The sequence below is a fragment of the Lampris incognitus genome, chromosome 9, assembly GCF_029633865.1.
Source record: "Lampris incognitus isolate fLamInc1 chromosome 9, fLamInc1.hap2, whole genome shotgun sequence".
NCBI lineage: Eukaryota > Metazoa > Chordata > Actinopteri > Lampriformes > Lampridae > Lampris > Lampris incognitus.
In genome coordinates, this window is record NC_079219.1 from 61,723,310 (window position 1) to 61,742,565 (window position 19,256).

The window sequence follows — 19,256 nt, forward strand, 5'->3', positions numbered from 1 at the left end:
AACCTGCAGAGATCTACCGCCTGTTCTACAACACACACCCCAAACCTGCAGAGACCTACCGCCTGTTCTGTAACACACACCCCAAACCTGCAGAGATCTACCGCCTGTTCTGTAACACACACCCCAAACCTGCAGAGACCTACCGCCTGTTCTGTAACACACACCCCAAACCTGCAGAGACCTACCGCCTGTTCTACAACACACACCCCAAACCTGCAGAGACCTACCGCCTGTTCTGTAACACACACCCCAAACCTGCAGAGACCTACCACCTGTTCTGTAACACACACTCCAAACCTGCAGAGACCTACCGCCTGTTCCGTAACACACACCCCAAACCTGCAGAGACCTACCGCCTGTTCTGTAACACACACCCCAAACCTGCAGAGACCTACCGCCTGTTCTACAACACACACCCCAAACCTGCAGAGACCTACCGCCTGTTCTACAGCACACACCCCAAACCTGCAGAGACCTACAGCCTGTTCTGTAACACACACCCCAAACCTGCAGAGACCTACCGCCTGTTCTGTAACACACACCCCAAACCTGCAGAGACCTACCGCCTGTTCTGTAACACACACCCCAAACCTGCAGAGACCTACCGCCTGTTCTACAACACACACCCCAAACCTGCAGAGACCTACCGCCTGTTCTGTAACACACACCCTAAACCTGCAGAGACCTACCGCCTGTTCTGTAACACACACCCCAAACCTGCAGAGACCTACCTGTTCTGTAACACACACCACAAACCTGCAGAGACCTACCGCCTGTTCTGTAACACACACCCCAAACCTGCAGAGACCTACAGCCTGTTCTGTAACACACACCCCAAACCTGCAGAGACCTACCGCCTGTTCTGTAACACACACCCCAAACTTGCAGAGACCTACCGCCTGTTCTGCAACACACATCCCAAACCTGCAGAGACCTACCGCCTGTTCTGTAACACACACCCCAAACCTGCAGAGACCTACCGCCTGTTCTGTAACACACACCCCAAACTTGCAGAGACCTACCGCCTGTTCTGCAACACACACCCCAAACCTGCAGAGACCTACCGCCTGTTCTGCAACACACACCCCAAACCTGCAGAGACCTACCGCCTGTTCTGCAACACACACCCCAAACCTGCAGAGACCTACCGCCTGTTCTGTAACACACACCCCAAACCTGCAGAGACCTACCGCCTGTTCTGTAACACACACCCCAAACCTGCAGAGACCTACAGCCTGTTCTGTAACACACACCCCAAACCTGCAGAGACCTACCGCCTGTTCTACAACACACACCCCAAACCTGCAGAGACTTACCACCTGTTCTGTAACACACACCCCAAACCTGCAGAGACCTACCTGTTCTGTAACACACACCCCAAATCTGCAGAGACCTACCGCCTGTTCTACAACACACACCCCAAACCTGCAGAGACCTACCGCCTGTTCTGTAACACACACCCCAAACCTGCAGAGATCTACCACCTGTTCTACAACACACACCCCAAACCTGCAGAGACCTACCGCCTGTTCTGCAACACACACCCCAAACCTGCAGAGACCTACCGCCTGTTCTACAACACACACCCCAAACCTGCAGAGATCTACCGCCTGTTCTGCAACACACACCCCAAACCTGCAGAGACCTACCGCCTGTTCTGCAACACACACTCCAAACCTGCAGAGACCTACCGCCTGTTCTGTAACACACACCCCAAACCTGCAGAGACCTACCGCCTGTTCTGCAACACACACCCCAAACCTGCAGAGACCTACCGCCTGTTCTGCAACACACACCCCAAACCTGCAGAGATCTACCGCCTGTTCTGCAACACACACCCCAAACCTGCAGAGACCTACCGCCTGTTCTGTAACACACACCCCAAACCTGCAGAGACCTACCGCCTGTTCTGTAACACACACCCCAAACCTGCAGAGACCTACCGCCTGTTCTGTAACACACACCCCAAACCTGCAGAGACCTACCGCCTGTTCTACAACACACACCCCAAACCTGCAGAGACCTACCGCCTGTTCTACAACACACACCCCAAACCTGCAGACACCTACCACCTGTTCTGTAACACAGACCCCAAACCTGCAGAGACCTACCGCCTGTTCTGTAACACACACCCCAAACCTGCAGAGACCTACCACCTGTTCTGTAACACACACCCCAAACCTGCAGAGATCTACCGCCTGTTCTGTAACACACACCCCAAACCTGCAGAGACCTACCGCCTGTTCTATAACACACACCCCAAACCTGCAGAGACCTACCGCCTGTTCTACAACACACACCCCAAACCTGCAGAGACCTACCACCTGTTCTACAACACACACCCCAAACCTGCAGAGACCTACCGCCTGTTCTGCAACACACACCCCAAACCTGCAGAGACCTACCGCCTGTTCTGTAACACACACCCCAAACCTGCAGAGACCTACCGCCTGTTCTACAACACACACCCCAAACCTGCAGACACCTACCGCCTGTTCTGTAACACACACCCCAAACCTGCAGAGACCTACCGCCTGTTCTGCAACACACACCCCAAACCTGCAGAGACCTACCGCCTGTTCTGCAACACACACCCCAAACCTGCAGAGATCTACCGCCTGTTCTGCAACACACACCCCAAACCTGCAGAGACCTACCGCCTGTTCTGCAACACACACCCCAAACCTGCAGAGACCTACCGCCTGTTCTGCAACACACACCCCAAACCTGCAGAGACCTACCGCCTGTTCTACAACACACACCCCAAACCTGCAGAGACCTACCACCTGTTCTACAACACACACCCCAAACCTGCAGAGACCTACCGCCTGTTCTGTAACACACACCCCAAACCTGCAGAGACCTACCGCCTGTTCTACAACACACACTCCAAACCTGCAGAGACCTACCGCCTGTTCTGTAACACACACCCCAAACCTGCAGAGACCTACCACCTGTTCTGTAACACACACCCCAAACCTGCAGGGCCTGTTCTGCAACACACACCCCAAACCTGCAGAGACCTACCGCCTGTTCTGTAACACACACCCCAAACCTGCAGACACCTACCGCCTGTTCTGCAACACACACCCCAAACCTGCAGAGACCTACCGCCTGTTCTACAACACACACCCCAAACCTGCAGAGACCTACCGCCTGTTCTACAACACACACCCCAAACCTGCAGAGACCTACCGCCTGTTCTGTAACACACACCTCAAACCTGCAGAGACCTACCGCCTGTTCTGTAACACACACCCCAAACCTGCAGAGACCTACCGCCTGTTCTATAACACACACCCCAAACCTGCAGAGACCTACCGCCTGTTCTGTAACACACACCCCAAACCTGCAGAGACCTACCGCCTGTTCTGTAACACAAACTCCAAACCTGCAGAGACCTACCGCCTGTTCTACAACACACACCCCAAACCTGCAGACACCTACCGCCTGTTCTGTAACACACACCCCAAACCTGCAGACACCTACCGCCTGTTCTGTAACACACACCCCAAACCTGCAGAGACCTACCACCTGTTCTACAACACACACCCCAAACCTGCAGACACCTACCGTCTATTCTACAACACACACCCCAAACCTGCAGAAACCTACTGCCTGTTCTGTAACACACACCCCAAACCTGCAGAGACCTACCGCCTGTTCTGTAACACACACCCCAAACCTGCAGAGACCTACCGCCTGTTCTGTAACACACACCCCAAACCTGCAGAGACCTACCACCTGTTCTACAACACACACCCCAAACCTGCAGACACCTACCGCCTATTCTACAACACACACCCCAAACCTGCAGAAACCTACTGCCTGTTCTGTAACACACACCCCAAACCTGCAGACACCTACCGCCTGTTCTACAACACACACCCCAAACCTGCAGAGACCTACCGCCTGTTCTGTAACACAAACTCCAAACCTGCAGAGACCTACCGCCTGTTCTACAACACACACCCCAAACCTGCAGACACCTACCGCCTATTCTACAACACACACCCCAAACCTGCAGAAACCTACTGCCTGTTCTGTAACACAAACTCCAAACCTGCAGAGACTTACCACCTGTTCTACGACACACCCCAAACCTGCAGAGACCTACCGCCTGTTCTACGACACACCCCAAACCTGCAGAAACCTACTGCCTGTTCTATGACACATCCTAAACCTACAGAGACCTACCATCTGTTCTACAACACACACACCCCAAAGCTGCAGAAACTTACCACCTGTTCTGCAACACACACCCCAAACCTGCAGAAACCTACTGGTCTGCGCTCCAACACATAAAGCTGCTCTACATCCAACAAGATGATTAATATAGGGTTTTTACACAGGACAAGGTCTACATAAACATCTGAGATCAGTATCTGTAATCACAAGTTTTTCATCATCGATGTGATTAATCTTACTACATGTTTGGTATTTAGAATTTTGATCAAGCTTTAGGGTGACTCTAAAGCAAATGTCAAGTGTGAAGCATGGGGAACCTGTGGAATATCACATGCCGTTAAGCTGAAGAGGAGTCGGTCATGCCAAGAGACAGCGCTCAGTTTCATCCAAAACTTTACATTTGAGGCACCCAGTCAAGATTCTGTAGCTGGAGTGAATTATAATCAACCCATTATTCTCACTAACGTCCAACTCCCACATCACCAATATTTCAATTTCAATGAGAGCACGTGCAGCAAAAACTACCAGAATTACAAAATATTGCTGTAACGTTGACGTATGGTAGAGGAGTGCTGGGTAAAGAAATAACAGCTGGAGAGAGAACATGGCTCAAGATGCAAAATGGATTGTATGAGAGCATCCCTGGTTTTTATTCGGGGTAAATACACACTGAGTTTCAAAGTGTACAGTTAGGACTGTACACAGGCAGCACACCATCATACACCACGGAGGCCAACATGCTGCACCTCCCGGCTGCTGTCAGCGCATGTTTCCCTCTTCTGGAGAAGCTTGCAGCTTGCCTGTCGAACAGCTTCAGATGGATCCTGGAAAACACACACACACACACACACACACACACTTCTAACAGCTCATTGTATAAGCTATGAGACCTGTGAAATCCATCTCAGCTATATGTCACGTGAAACTGGCGACACATGGCAGCTTTCACGCCCCTTCTGCAGAGTGCTGGGCATGGCCTGTGGGGTTTTCCCTTTGTAGATGCTAGAAAGTAAAAGTTCACTGTTTCTCCTGGTTTTATTTGCCAGGTCAGAGGGGCACCTCCCTCAGCTTCTCTCACCGCCTCATAAGACACATGTAATGTATAATAAGACAGAGAGGTCAAGGCACAGGACCTCTGATTCTCCCTTCATCCAGTCTGAATACACAAACCAAGGCCTGATTACCACAATAGGTAATGCTTTATTTTACAGCCCCTTAATTCGTTTGTGGCAATTTAAGAGAATAATTGTATGTAGTTTAATTAGATAATAGTTATTGATTAAAAAGCAATAAATAGGGTCAAATACTTGTACACTGCAATGTAAATAGAGGCTAGTTGCTAGCAGTTATTGGGTATAGTTAATTTATGGAAGGTAAAGCAATAACAGCTAATGTAGACTCAGAGGAAACAGAGACCGTAGATCGTATGATAGGCAGAGCATTCCACCCACAGTGTCAGAGCTACAACTTCAAATGCATGATCCCCTTTTGTTTTCAAACAACAACCAGTAAGCCCTGGTCAGAAAGCATAAGCAACCAACTGGTGATATGTGGATGGAGCAGGTCACATACAGGTGCCTGGTCATGCAGGGTACTATATGTGAAAACAAGAACCTTAGAATGTATCCTAAACTTGATGGGAAGCCAATGTAAAGAAGATAAAATGGATGTAATATGAGTCATCCTGCTGGACCTGGTCCAACAGTCTTGCAGCAGCATTCTAGACTGTTTGTAGATGTTCCAGCGATGACTTGCTAAGGCAGGTGAAAAGGAATTGCAGTAGTCTAGCAGAGACAATATAAAAGCATTAATATTGATTTCTAGCTCAGATTGTGACACAACAGATCAAATCAAATGTTTCTGAAATGGGGGGGGGGGCATGTACGGTTCAACAATTTAATGTGTTGGTTGAAGTACATAGCATGGTCAAAAATAAGACCAAGATTTCTAAGATTAGACTGTACAGCTGAAGAAAGGGACCCAGTACACTGAGCAACATTGAAAGCTATACTATCTGAAGCAATGATAAGGACCTCAGTCTTATCTCTGTTGAGCTGTAAAAAGTTGTTGGCCATCCAGTCCTTACTGGCAATCAGACAATTGTGCAAAACAGACAGTTTTTCAGCCTTACCAGGATTAAAAGAGACATACAGCGGAATATTATCAGCATAACAGTGATATGAGATACCTTTATATTTGCTAATAACATGACCTAAGGAAAACATATCCAAAGCAAACAATATAGGACCCAAGACAGAGCCCTGAGGCACACCACAGGAAAGAGCAGCAGTTTCAGATATGTAGGAACCAAGGGACACAGACATCCACCCACTACCCAAGCTTTTAAGTCAGGATGCTGTGATCTACAGTATGCAAAGATTTAGAAGCACCAAACCAGAACATTTACCCACATCATTATGTCATTGGAGACTCTGAGAAGAGCCATTTCAGTGGAATAATTCTGATGGATGCCAGATTGGAGATTATCTAAAATGTTGTGTGCAGTCAAGATAACAGTGAGCTGTTTGGGAACAACTTTCTCTAAAAATGTTGAGTTAAAAGGCAGCTTAGATACAGGTCGATAGTTTTTGGGAAGGGATAGGTCAAAGATAGTTGTTTTTTTTAAGGCTGAACAACTGCATGTTTAAAATAAACTGGGACACAACCAGATTCCAGAGCGTTTTTAAGAGACCAGGCATGGACCAATAGACCAAAGTACATTTAAAACAGAGAAGTCGGTAAAATATGTACATGGCTTGAGAAAAGTTTCATTCTACCCACCAGACCAAAGATGTCTTGCAGAGAAATAGGTGAGAAACAGTCCAGAATTGATGGCTGAGTTGAATAAGCAGAAAGGGGAGTAGAAAAGGGGATGATGCAAGCCCTAACATCTCTTCCCCTCCTTTTTTCCCTTCAAATTGTACTTGGCCAATTACCCCACTCTTCCAAGCCGTTTCGGTCACTACTCCACCTCCTCTGCTGATCCGGGGAGAGCTGCAGACTACCACATGCCTCCTCCAATACATGTGGAGTCACCAGACGCTTCTTTTTGCCTGACAGTGAGGAGTTTCACCAGGGGGACGTAGCGCGGGGTAGGATCACACTATTCTCCTCCTCCTCACGCACGCACGCACGCACACGCACGCGCGCGCGCGCACACACACACACACACACACACACACACACACACACACCGTGACCAACCAGAGGAGGCGCTAGCGCAGCGATCAAGACACATACCCACATCCGGTTTCCCACCCGCAGACACGGCCAATTGTGTCTGTAAGGACGCCCGACCAAACCGGAGGTAACACGGGGATTCGAGCCGGAGATCCCTGTGTTGTTACACAACGGAATAGACCTCTACACCACCCAGACGTCCCAGCCCTAACATCTCTAACCTTACCCACAAAGAAAGAAGGAAAGTTGCTGGAATCATTAATAGAAAAGCCTGAGACATCAGGAGGTGCAGGAGTTACATTGTTGTTGATGGTGTAAAAAAGGACTTTAGAGTTGCGTTTACTGGAGGAAATTAGGTCAGCAAAGTAAGAAGCCCTCCCATCCTTAACCATATTGTTAAAACCAGTTAAAAGGTCTTTGTAGTCCAGGTGGTTTGGCTGGCTAACCAACCAGACATTGTGGTGGTCGACAAGGACCAGAAGACAGCAGTAGTGATCGATGTAGCGATCCCGAGTGAAAGCAACATCGGGAAGAAAGAGCGCGAGAAGCTAGAGAAATACCAAGGGCTGAGGGAAGATCTAGATCAGCTTTGGAAGGTCAAATCCACAGTAGTCCCAGTGGTAATAGGAGCACTAGGGGCTGTGACCACCAAACTGGGAGAGTGGCTCCAACAGATTCCAGGAACAACATCTGAGGTCTCTGTCCAGAAGAGTGCAGTCCTAGGAACAGCTACGATACTGTGCAGGACCCTCACACTCCCGGGCCTCTGGCAGAGGACCCGAGCATGAGGACGACACACGCCACCCGATAAGGGGTGAGCGGGAGGTTTTTTTTATAGAATCTGTTAATAGAAAATATTTTTCGAGTAACACACACACACACACACACACACACACACACACACACACACACACACACACACACAGACAATCACACATGCTACCTGAAGTACACGAACATCGAAACGCCTCTTCCCTGTGACTGAAGACAGCTCATGTGCAGCACTGCACAGTGAGAGAATGCGGATTCCAGTCCAACAGCCATGTAACATGAGGAGACGATGAAGATCCATTTAACATGAGGAGACGATGAAGATCCATGTAACATGAGGAGACGATGAAGATCCATTTAACATGAGGAGACGATGAAGATCCATTTAACATGAGGAGACGATGAAGACCCATTTAACATGAGGAGACGATGAAAATCCATTTAACATGAGGAGACGATGAAGATCCATTTAACATGAGGAGACGATGAAGATCCATTTAACATGAGGAGACGATGAAGATCCATTTAAGATGAGGAGACGATGAAGACCCATTTAACATGAGGAGACGATGAAGATCCATTTAACATGAGGAGACGATGAAGATCCATTTAACATGAAGAGAAGATGAAGCTCCATTTAACATGAGGAGACGATGAAGCTCCATTTAACATGAGGAGACGATGAAGATCCATTTAACATGAGGAGACGATGAAGATCCATTTAACATGAGGAGACGATGAAGACCCATTTAACATGATGAGACGATGAAGATCCATTTAACATGAGGAGACGATGAAGATCCATTTAACATGAGGAGAAGATGAAGCTCCATTTAACATGAGGAGATGATGAAGCTCCATTTAACATGAGGAGACGATGAAGATCCATTTAACATGAGGAGACGTTGAAGATCCATTTAACATGAGGAGACGAGAAGCTCCATTTAACATGAGGAGACGATGAAGATCCATTTAACATGAGGAGACGATGAAGATCCATTTAACATGAGAAGACGATGAAGATCCATTTAACATGAGGAGACGATGAAGCTCCATTTAACGTGAGGAGACGATGACGATCCATTTGACGTGAGTAGACGATGAAGATCCATTTAACGTGAGGAGACGATGAAGATCCATTTAACGTGAGGAGACGATGAAGATCCATTTAACGTGAGGAGACGATGAAGATCCATTTAAAATGAGGAGACGATGAAGATCCATTTAACGTGAGGAGATGATGAAGCTCCATTTAACGTGAGGAGACGATGAAGATCCATTTAACATGAGGAGACGATGAAGATCCATTTAACATGAGGAGAAGATGAAGATCCATTTAACATGAGGAGACGATGAAGCTCCATTTAACATGAGGAGACGATGAAGATTCATTTAACATGAGGAGACGATAAAGCTCCATTTAACATGAGGAGAAGATGAAGATCCATTTAACATGAGGAGACGATGAAGATCCACTTAACATGAGAAGATGAAGATCCATTTAACATGAGGAGAAGATGAAGATCCATTTAACATGAGGAGATGATGAAGATCCATTTAACATGAGGAGACGATGAAGCTCCATTTAACATGAGGAGACGATGAAGATCCATTTAACATGAGGAGACGATGAAAATCCATTTAACATGAGGAGACGATGAAGATCCATTTAACATGAGGAGACGATGAAGATCCATTTAACATAAGGAGAAGATGAAGCTCCATTTAACATGAGGAGACGATGAAGCTCCATTTAACATGAGGAGACGAGAAGCTCCATTTAACATGAGGAGACGATGAAGATCCATTTAACATGAGGAGACGATGAAGATCCATTTAACATGAGGAGACGATGAAGCTCCATTTAACGTGAGGAGACGATGAAGATCCATTTAACGTGAGGAGACGATGAAGCTCCATTTAACATGAGGAGACGATGAAGATCCATTTAACATGAGGAGACGATGAAGCTCCATTTAACGTGAGGAGACGATGAAGATCCATTTAACGTGAGGAGACGATGAAGATCCATTTAACGTGAGGAGACGATGAAGATCCATTTAACATGAGGAGAAGATGAAGATCCATTTAACATGAGGAGACGATGAAGATCCATTTAACATGAGGAGAAGATGAAGATCCATTTAACATGAGGAGAAGATGAAGATCCATTTAACATGAGGAGAAGATGAAGCTCCATTTAACATGAGGAGACGATGAAGATCCATTTAACATGAGGAGAAGATGAAGATCCATTTAACATGAGGAGAAGATGAAGATCCATTTAACATGAGGAGAAGATGAAGATCCATTTAACGTGAGGAGACGATGAAGATCCATTTAACGTGAGGAGAAGATGAAGCTCCATTTAACGTGAGGAGACGATGAAGATCCATTTAACATGAGGAGAAGATGAAGATCCATTTAACATGAGGGGAAGATGAAGATCTATTTAACATGAGGAGAAAATGAAGATCCATTTAACATGAGGAGACGATGAAGCTCCATTTAACATGAGGAGACGATGAAGATCCATTTAACGTGAGGAGACGATGAAGATCCATTTAACGTGAGGAGACGATGAAGATCCATTTAACATGAGGAGAAGATGAAGATCCATTTAACATGAGGAGAAGATGAAGCTCCATTTAACATGAGGAGACGATGAAGATCCATTTAACATGAGGAGACGATGAAGCTCCATTTAACATGAGGAGACGATGAAGATCCATTTAACGTGAGGAGACGATGAAGATCCATTTAACGTGAGGAGACGATGAAGATCCATTTAACATGAGGAGAAGATGAAGATCCATTTAACATGAGGAGACGATGAAGATCCATTTAACATGAGGAGACGATGAAGATCCATTTAACGTGAGGAGACGATGAAGATCCATTTAACATGAGGAGAAGATGAAGATCCATTTAACATGAGGAGAAGATGAAGATCTATTTAACATGAGGAGAAGATGAAGATCCATTTAACATGAGGAGAAGATGAAGATCCATCCTGCCTGTTTAACTTCCAGTTTACCCTGGAGACAGCATTCCCAACAGGGTGCATGTTGCTGTGTGTGTGTGTGTGTGTGTGTGTGTGCGTGCGCGCGCGCGCGCGTTCATCTTTCTATTTGAGTGTTGCGCATGTGTTTACCCCCCCTCCCCGATCTCCCTCCCTTCTTCTCTCCTCCCTCTATCCCACCCTCCACTTATCTGTACTTAGCTGGTGACTCTTTCATGTAGTGTGGCCTCAAACGGAGCAGGCGTCGTTTCCATGGGAACGCATTCTGATGTGACGTCATGCACATGTGCATATCGTGTCTATCTGACCGGTTCCCCTCTGCCACACGTTCGGTTTCTTTTTCTGTGCAGCACTCTCAAAGTTTGTGGATGGAGAGAGTCCCATACAGCATTACTGCACTACTAAGCTGTTCATCACACCACCCAAATCCTCCCCGACACAGCCGGCCAGCTGTCTCTCCACCGTCACACAGCATCCCGCACCCCTCCCCACCTGTGCACCAACCGCGACGCCCTTGAAGGGCCACGTGCACAAAGCGACTGGGCTTTTTGGCGTATTTGTGATACCGAACATTTCATTTATTGACTCAAAATTATGATAAATAATACATTTGTAGCCTATAGTTAAAATGTTTATGACTATGCCTATGAATTAATTTGATATAAGTTTTAATGAATAATTTCCGAAATCATTTTGCTCCGAAAGACAATAAAACTAATATTTGTTTATGTACGATCACAACATCCTACAGTATAATCCTGCAGTATCATCCAAATCATCAATTATTCATCACCGTTCAGCCCAGATCATGTCAGCTGTATGTTCAGCCCTGATCATGTGTCAGCTGATCATGTAACAGCTGTATGTTCAGCACTGATCATGTGTCAGCTGATCAAGTGTCAGCTGTATGTTCAGCCCTGATCATGTGTCACCTGTATGTTCAGCCCTGATCATGTGTCAGCTGATCATGTAACAGCTGTATGTTCAGCACTGATCATGTGTCACCTGTATGTTCAGCCCTGATCATGTGTCAGCTGATCAGCCCTGATCATGTCAGCTGTATGTTCAGCCCTGATCATGCGTCAGCTGATCATGTGTCACCTGTATGTTCAGCCTTGATCATGTGTCAGCTGTATGTTCAGCCCTGATCATGTGTCAGCTATGTGTTCAGCCCTGATCATGTGTCAGCTGTATGTTCAGCCCTGATCATGTGTCAGGTGATCATGTGTCACATGTATGTTCAGCCCTGATCATGCGTCATCTGATCATGTGTCACCTGTATGTTCAGCCTTGATCATGAGTCAGCTGTTTGTTCAGCCCTGATCATGTGTCACCTGTATGTTCAGCCCTGATCATGTGTCAGCTGATCATGTATATGCTGTATGTTCAGCCCTGATCATGTGTCAGCTGATCATGTGTCAGCTGTATGTTCAGCCTTGATCATGTGTCAGCTGTTTGTTCAGCCCTGATCATGTGTCACCTGTATGTTCAGCCCTGACCATGTGTCAGCTGATCATGTTTATGCTGTATGTTCAGCCCTGATCATGTGTCAGCTGATCATGTGTCAGCTGTATGTTCAGCCTTGATCATGTGTCAGCTGATCATGTGCCAGCTGTATGTTCAGCCCTGATCATGTGTCAGCTGTATGTTCAGCCTTGATCATGTGTCAGCTGATCATGTGACACCTGTATGTTCAGCCCTGATCATGTCAGCTGTATGTTCAGCCCTGATCATGAGTCAGCTGTATGTTCAGCCCTGATCACGTGTCAGCTGATCATGTGTCACCTGTATGTTCAGCCCTGATCATGTGTCAGCTGTATGTTCAGCCCTGATCATGTGTCAGCTGTAGTATGTTCAGCCCTGATCATGTGTCAGCTGATCATGTGTCAGCTGTATGTTCAGCCCTGATCATGTGTCAGCTGTATGTTCAGCCCTGATCATGTGTCAGCTGATCATGTGTCAGCTGTAGTATGTTCAGCCCTGATCATGTGTCAGCTGTAGTATGTTCAGCCCTGATCATGTGTCAGCTGATCATGTGTCAGCTGTATGTTCAGCCCTGATCATGTGTCAGCTGATCATGTGTCACCTGTATGTTCAGCCCTGATCATGTGTCAGCTGTATGTTCAGCCCTGATCATGTGTCAGCTGTAGTATGTTCAGCCCTGATCATGTGTCAGCTGATCATGTGTCAGCTGTATGTTCAGCCCTGATCATGTGTCAGCTGATCATGTGTCAGCTGTAGTATGTTCAGCCCTGATCATGTGTCAGCTGTAGTATGTTCAGCCCTGATCATGTGTCAGCTGTAGTATGTTCAGCCCTGATCATGTGTCAGCTGATCATGTGTCAGCTGTAGTATGTTCAGCCCTGATCATGTGTCAGCTGTAGTATGTTCAGCCCTGATCATGAGTCAGCTGTATGTTCAGCCCTGATCATGTGTCAGCTGATCATGTGTCAGCTGTAGTATGTTCAGCCCTGATCATGTGTCAGCTGTAGTATGTTCAGCCCTGATCATGTGTCAGCTGATCATGTGTCAGCTGTATGTTCAGCCCTGATCATGTGTCAGCTGATCATGTGTCACCTGTATGTTCAGCCCTGATCATGTGTCAGCTGTATGTTCAGCCCTGATCATGTGTCAGCTGTAGTATGTTCAGCCCTGATCATGTGTCAGCTGATCATGTGTCAGCTGTATGTTCAGCCCTGATCATGTGTCAGCTGATCATGTGTCAGCTGTAGTATGTTCAGCCCTGATCATGTGTCAGCTGTAGTATGTTCAGCCCTGATCATGAGTCAGCTGTATGTTCAGCCCTGATCACGTGTCAGCTGATCATGTGTCAGCTGTATGTTCAGGGACAAACAGTTCCGTTCTTGACAGGGTTAAATGCCAGGAAGGGAATTTAGTGGCTCAGTGATGAAGAAAAGTAAAGTGAGAAGAGCACGATGAGGGTCCCACTCTCCCTCGCTGTCTCTCTCTCTCTAACCTGAGCCCTCTGGGACTTTGGAGATATCGGATGCTGTGATTGGCTGAAGATGCGGTGGAATGACGGTGCCTTTGGGGGAAGCACCATGATTGGCTGATGCGAGCACACACATAGTGATACATGCGCGCGCGCGCACACACACACACACACAGTGTATGTCCTCAAAAACTGTCTGAGCAGAGATGAGATGTAAAACAAAACGGCAGGGTGGGGGTGGGGATGTTGTGGGTGGGGGTGGGGATGTTGGGGATGAGATGGAGATGGTGGGGGGGGTGGTGCTGGGGTGGTGGTGTTGGGGATAATGAATCATGCTGGCACGGACTGTTTTACTAATGAGGCTGTGAAAGCAATGCTGCTGATTCTAGAAGGCACTGTTGCCTTTCTGATGGAAATGTGGGCGGGATACTTCACCCAAGCACCCGCCCCCCCATACACACACACGCACACACACACACGCACACACACACACGCACACACACACACACGCACACGCATGGCGAGCACATCACATGAGCGAGGGAGCTATTTCACACGCACGTGTTCGGTTGGAGTGTTTGGACGGCAGATGGAGTCATGTTGACCACCTGTCCATCAGTTAGAAACACCTTCAGCATACTACTACAAACCCTCTGAATACTGCTACAAACCCTCTGAATACTACTACAAACCCTCTGAATACTACTACAAACCTTCAGCATACTATTACAAACCTTCAGAGTACTGCTACAAACCCTCTGAATACTACTACAAACCCTCTGAATACTGCTACAAACCTTCAGAGTACTGCTACAAACCCTCTGAATACTACTACAAACCCTCTGAATACTGCTACAAACCCTCTGAATACTACTACAAACCCTCTGAATACTACTACAAACCCTCTGAATACTGCTACAAACCCTCTGAATACCACTACAAACCCTCTAAATACTGCTACAAACCTTCAGAATACTACTACAAACCCTCTGAATACTACTACAAACCCTCTGAATACTACTACAAACCTTCAGCATACTACTACAAACCTTCAGAGTACTGCTACAAACCCTCTGAATACTACTAAAAACCCTCTGAATACTGCTACAAACCTTCAGAATACTACTACAAACCCTCTGAATACTGCTACAAACCCTCTGAATACTGCTACAAACCTTCAGAAGACTACTACAAACCCTCTGAATACTACTACAAACCTTCAGCAGACTACTACAAACCCTCTGAATACTACTACAAACCCTCTGAATACTGCTACAAACCCTCTGAATACTGCTACAAACCTTCAGAATACTACTACAAACCCTCTGAATACTACTACAAACCCTCTGAATACTACTACAAACCTTCAGCATACTACTACAAACCTTCAGAGTACTGCTACAAACCCTCTGAATACTACTACAAACCCTCTGAATACTACTACAAACCTTCAGAGCACTGCTACAAACCCTCTGAATACTACTACAAACCCTCTGAATACTGCTACAAACCTTCAGAATACTACTACAAACCCTCTGAATACTACTATAAACCCTCTGAATACTGCTACAAACCCTCTGAATACTACTACAAACCCTCTGAATACTGCTACAAACCCTCTGAATACTGCTACAAACCTTCAGAATACTGCTACAAACCCTCTGAATACTACTACATACCTTCAGAATACTGCTACAAACCTTCAGAATACTGCTACAAACCTTCAGAATACTGCTACAAACCTTTTGAATATTGCTACAAACCTTCAGAATACTGCTACAAATCCTCTGAATACTGCTACAAACCTTCAGAATACTGCTACAAACCATCAGAATAGTGCTATAAACCTTCAGCATACTGCTAAAAACCTCTAGAATACTGCTAAAAACCTTCAGAATACCGTTAAACACCTCCAGAATACTGCTACAAATCACCAGAATACTGCTACAATCCTTCAGCATACTGCTAAAAACCTCTAGAATAGTGCTAAAAACCTTCAGAATACCACTAAACACCTTCAAAATACTGCTAATAATCTTCAGAATACTGCTAAAAACCATCATCATACTGCTACAAACCTTCAGAATCCTGCTACAAACCTTTTGAATACCACTACAAACCTTCAGAATACTGCCACAAACCTTCAGAATACTGCTAAAACACCTACATGATGAAGTATCAGAATACTGCTAAACACCTTCAGAATACTGCTACAAACACCAGCATGATGAAGTATAAGAATACTGCTAAAACACATGCATGATGAAGGATCAGAATACTGCTAAAACATTAGCATGATGAAGTATCACTGAGTCCTTACTCTGTCTGTACTGCTTCTGTGTGTATTCATATATATATGTATGCATGTACATATGGACTGTATAGTAATAGTAATAATACTAATAATAATAATAGTAATAATGTTTATATATTATTTTCTAATACCATGTTACAAGTGCTTTACAAAGAAATAAAATCAGACAAGGCAGAGAAATAAGAACAAGGGCAAATACTGTGTGTTAATATGTTTGCTACCATCCATCTGTCTAGTGATTTCATCCTACAGTCTCTGTTGTTGTGTTAATGTGCTTGTTTGTATCTCTGTGTGTACTATTTGTGCCCACTTTGTGTGCATGTTTGGTTTTCTATTCGTGTGTGTGTGTTTGTGTGTTTGTGTTTGTTCATAACCTCTGTATTCCTGCAGGCTGAGGTGACCATTGACTTGGAGCTACAGCTAACCAAGAGCACCAAGAGTACCAAAGCCAAGCCTGTTTGCAACCCAACAGCCCATTACGACATCTACCTGTACCGCACGCCCAAAACCCCCGTTCTCAATGGGCCATGTGCCAGGCCTGCAAACGGTCCAACCCGACCCAGGAGCCGGGTGCTACGGTGGGAGGATGACATGTACCCACCCTCTCCCCCGTGCCCAGTCTGCAGCCCTGCCAGTACACGCTCACTACCCACCACCATCATCAACGAGCGCCTGACGTCGAGTTCATGGACGAGGAAGCCCGTAACCCCCTGACACAGCTGCCGGTGCACAATTCATTTTTAACACGGGCCAGTTTCACGAGGACACCTCCAGCAGAGGGCCGTTACCATGTAGCATCCAGCTGCATACCTTATAATGTGACATATTTTATACACTTGCTCAGATCAGTTTTATATGGACTTATTCTCCTTACAGTGATATATGTCAACTACATACAAAACATGTCTGGACCAGTGGCAGATATCGCAGCACTTCTCTGACAACAACCGGTTCATGTCTGGTTCCAGAGACGTGGGCTAAACATGGAGAGGTGGGCTACACACGGAGTGCTGCCTGCAGTTTTATCAATTGTCTGTATTGTTTGCGGGGGAGATTCTTCCATCCATTATCCAAGCCACTTATCCTAGCCGGGGTCACGGGGATGCTGGAGCCTAGCCCAGCAGTCATTGGGCAGCAGGCAGGGAGACACCCTGGACAGGCCACTAGGCCATCACAGGGCTCACACACACACACACACACACACACACACACACACACACACACACACACACACACACACACACACATTCACAGAGGGACAGTTTAGTATAGCCGTCACCTGACCTACATGTCTTTGGACTGTGGGAGGAAACCGCAGCCCCCGGAGGAAACCCACACAGACACGGGGAGAACATGCGAACTCCACAGAGAGGACGACACGGGACGACCCCCAGGGTTGGACTACCCCGGGGCTCGAACCCAGGACCTTCTTGTGTGACCGCGCTAACCACTGCGCCACCGTGCTGCCTGGGGGAGCCTTGTTCAGCTTCATTAAGCATTACACTTGTTCACACAATTGATTTCAAACATGGACATCCACTTAGGGCCTAAGGGTTTGGGGACTATGTATAGGCTATAACGTTCTGTATATATATATATATATATATATATATATATTTGTCATTAACGGCATTTATATAACGCTCCAATAAGAGTAATACAATGTCTGTGTGTTTGGCCTTGTGATGTTGCAGCAACTCTACCTATAATCATATTTCTGTTAACTGAAAAATTCTACTATAAATAAGCAGTATTCTACTCTAGCCGCCCTGCATATTGTGAGGGATGCTAATGAGAAGAGGAGAATCAGGGTTTACTCACATATTTACACTTCCGTGCTAACAAAACGACACTGTGGCATTCTGCCAGACACTGTACTGGATGGGTCTAGATGTGTCACTCAGTACAAGAGAGCAAGCCTACTCCATCCACACTGGTCCTGCAGACTCCCTCATGGATGCTGCTGCTTCACTGGATGTATAACAGCACAGTGAGCTCTGTGCAGGTGAAGGGTCAACAGATGGGACTATCAGACTAAAGAAAGGTGGACCATGTTGAAATTATATGATTGACAAGCTCATGTTTGTTGCCTGAGGTCAAACTCATGGAGCATTGTGAATGGAGCTGATGTTACAGCTACACTGCCATCTGCTGTATGAAAACATACTTACTCATGTTGCATCTCTCACAAGCCCGTATTATGATGATTATGACTACTTCTCAATACGTACGTGGATTCAACAGCAGTCCAAGTGAGAAATGTGCAGACTGTTGATTCACCCGTCTCACTCTGATCACACCTGTCTCACTCTGATCACACCCATCTCACTCTGATCACACCAGTCTCACTCCGATCACACCTGTCTCACTCTGATCACACACATCTCACTCTGATCACACCAGTCTCACTCTGATCACACGTCTCACTCTGATCACACACATCTCACTCTGATCACACCAGTCTCACTCTGATCACACCAGTCTCACTCTGATCACACACATCTCACTCTGATCACACCAGTCTCACTCTGATCACACATGTCTCACTCTGATCACACCTGTCTCACTCTGATCACACCCACCTCACTCTGATCACACCCGTCTCACTCTGATCACACCCGTCTCACTCTGATCACACCCGTCTCACTCTGACCACACCCGTCTCACTCTGATCACAACTCAGGGAAATGTTGAACACGGATGCAGGGTCCCTTTCCGACTCACTGTCCCCCCACCCCCACCCCACACACACACACACACACACAAACACTACTACTACTACTACTACTGCTACTACTACTACTACTACTACTACTATTACTACTTTC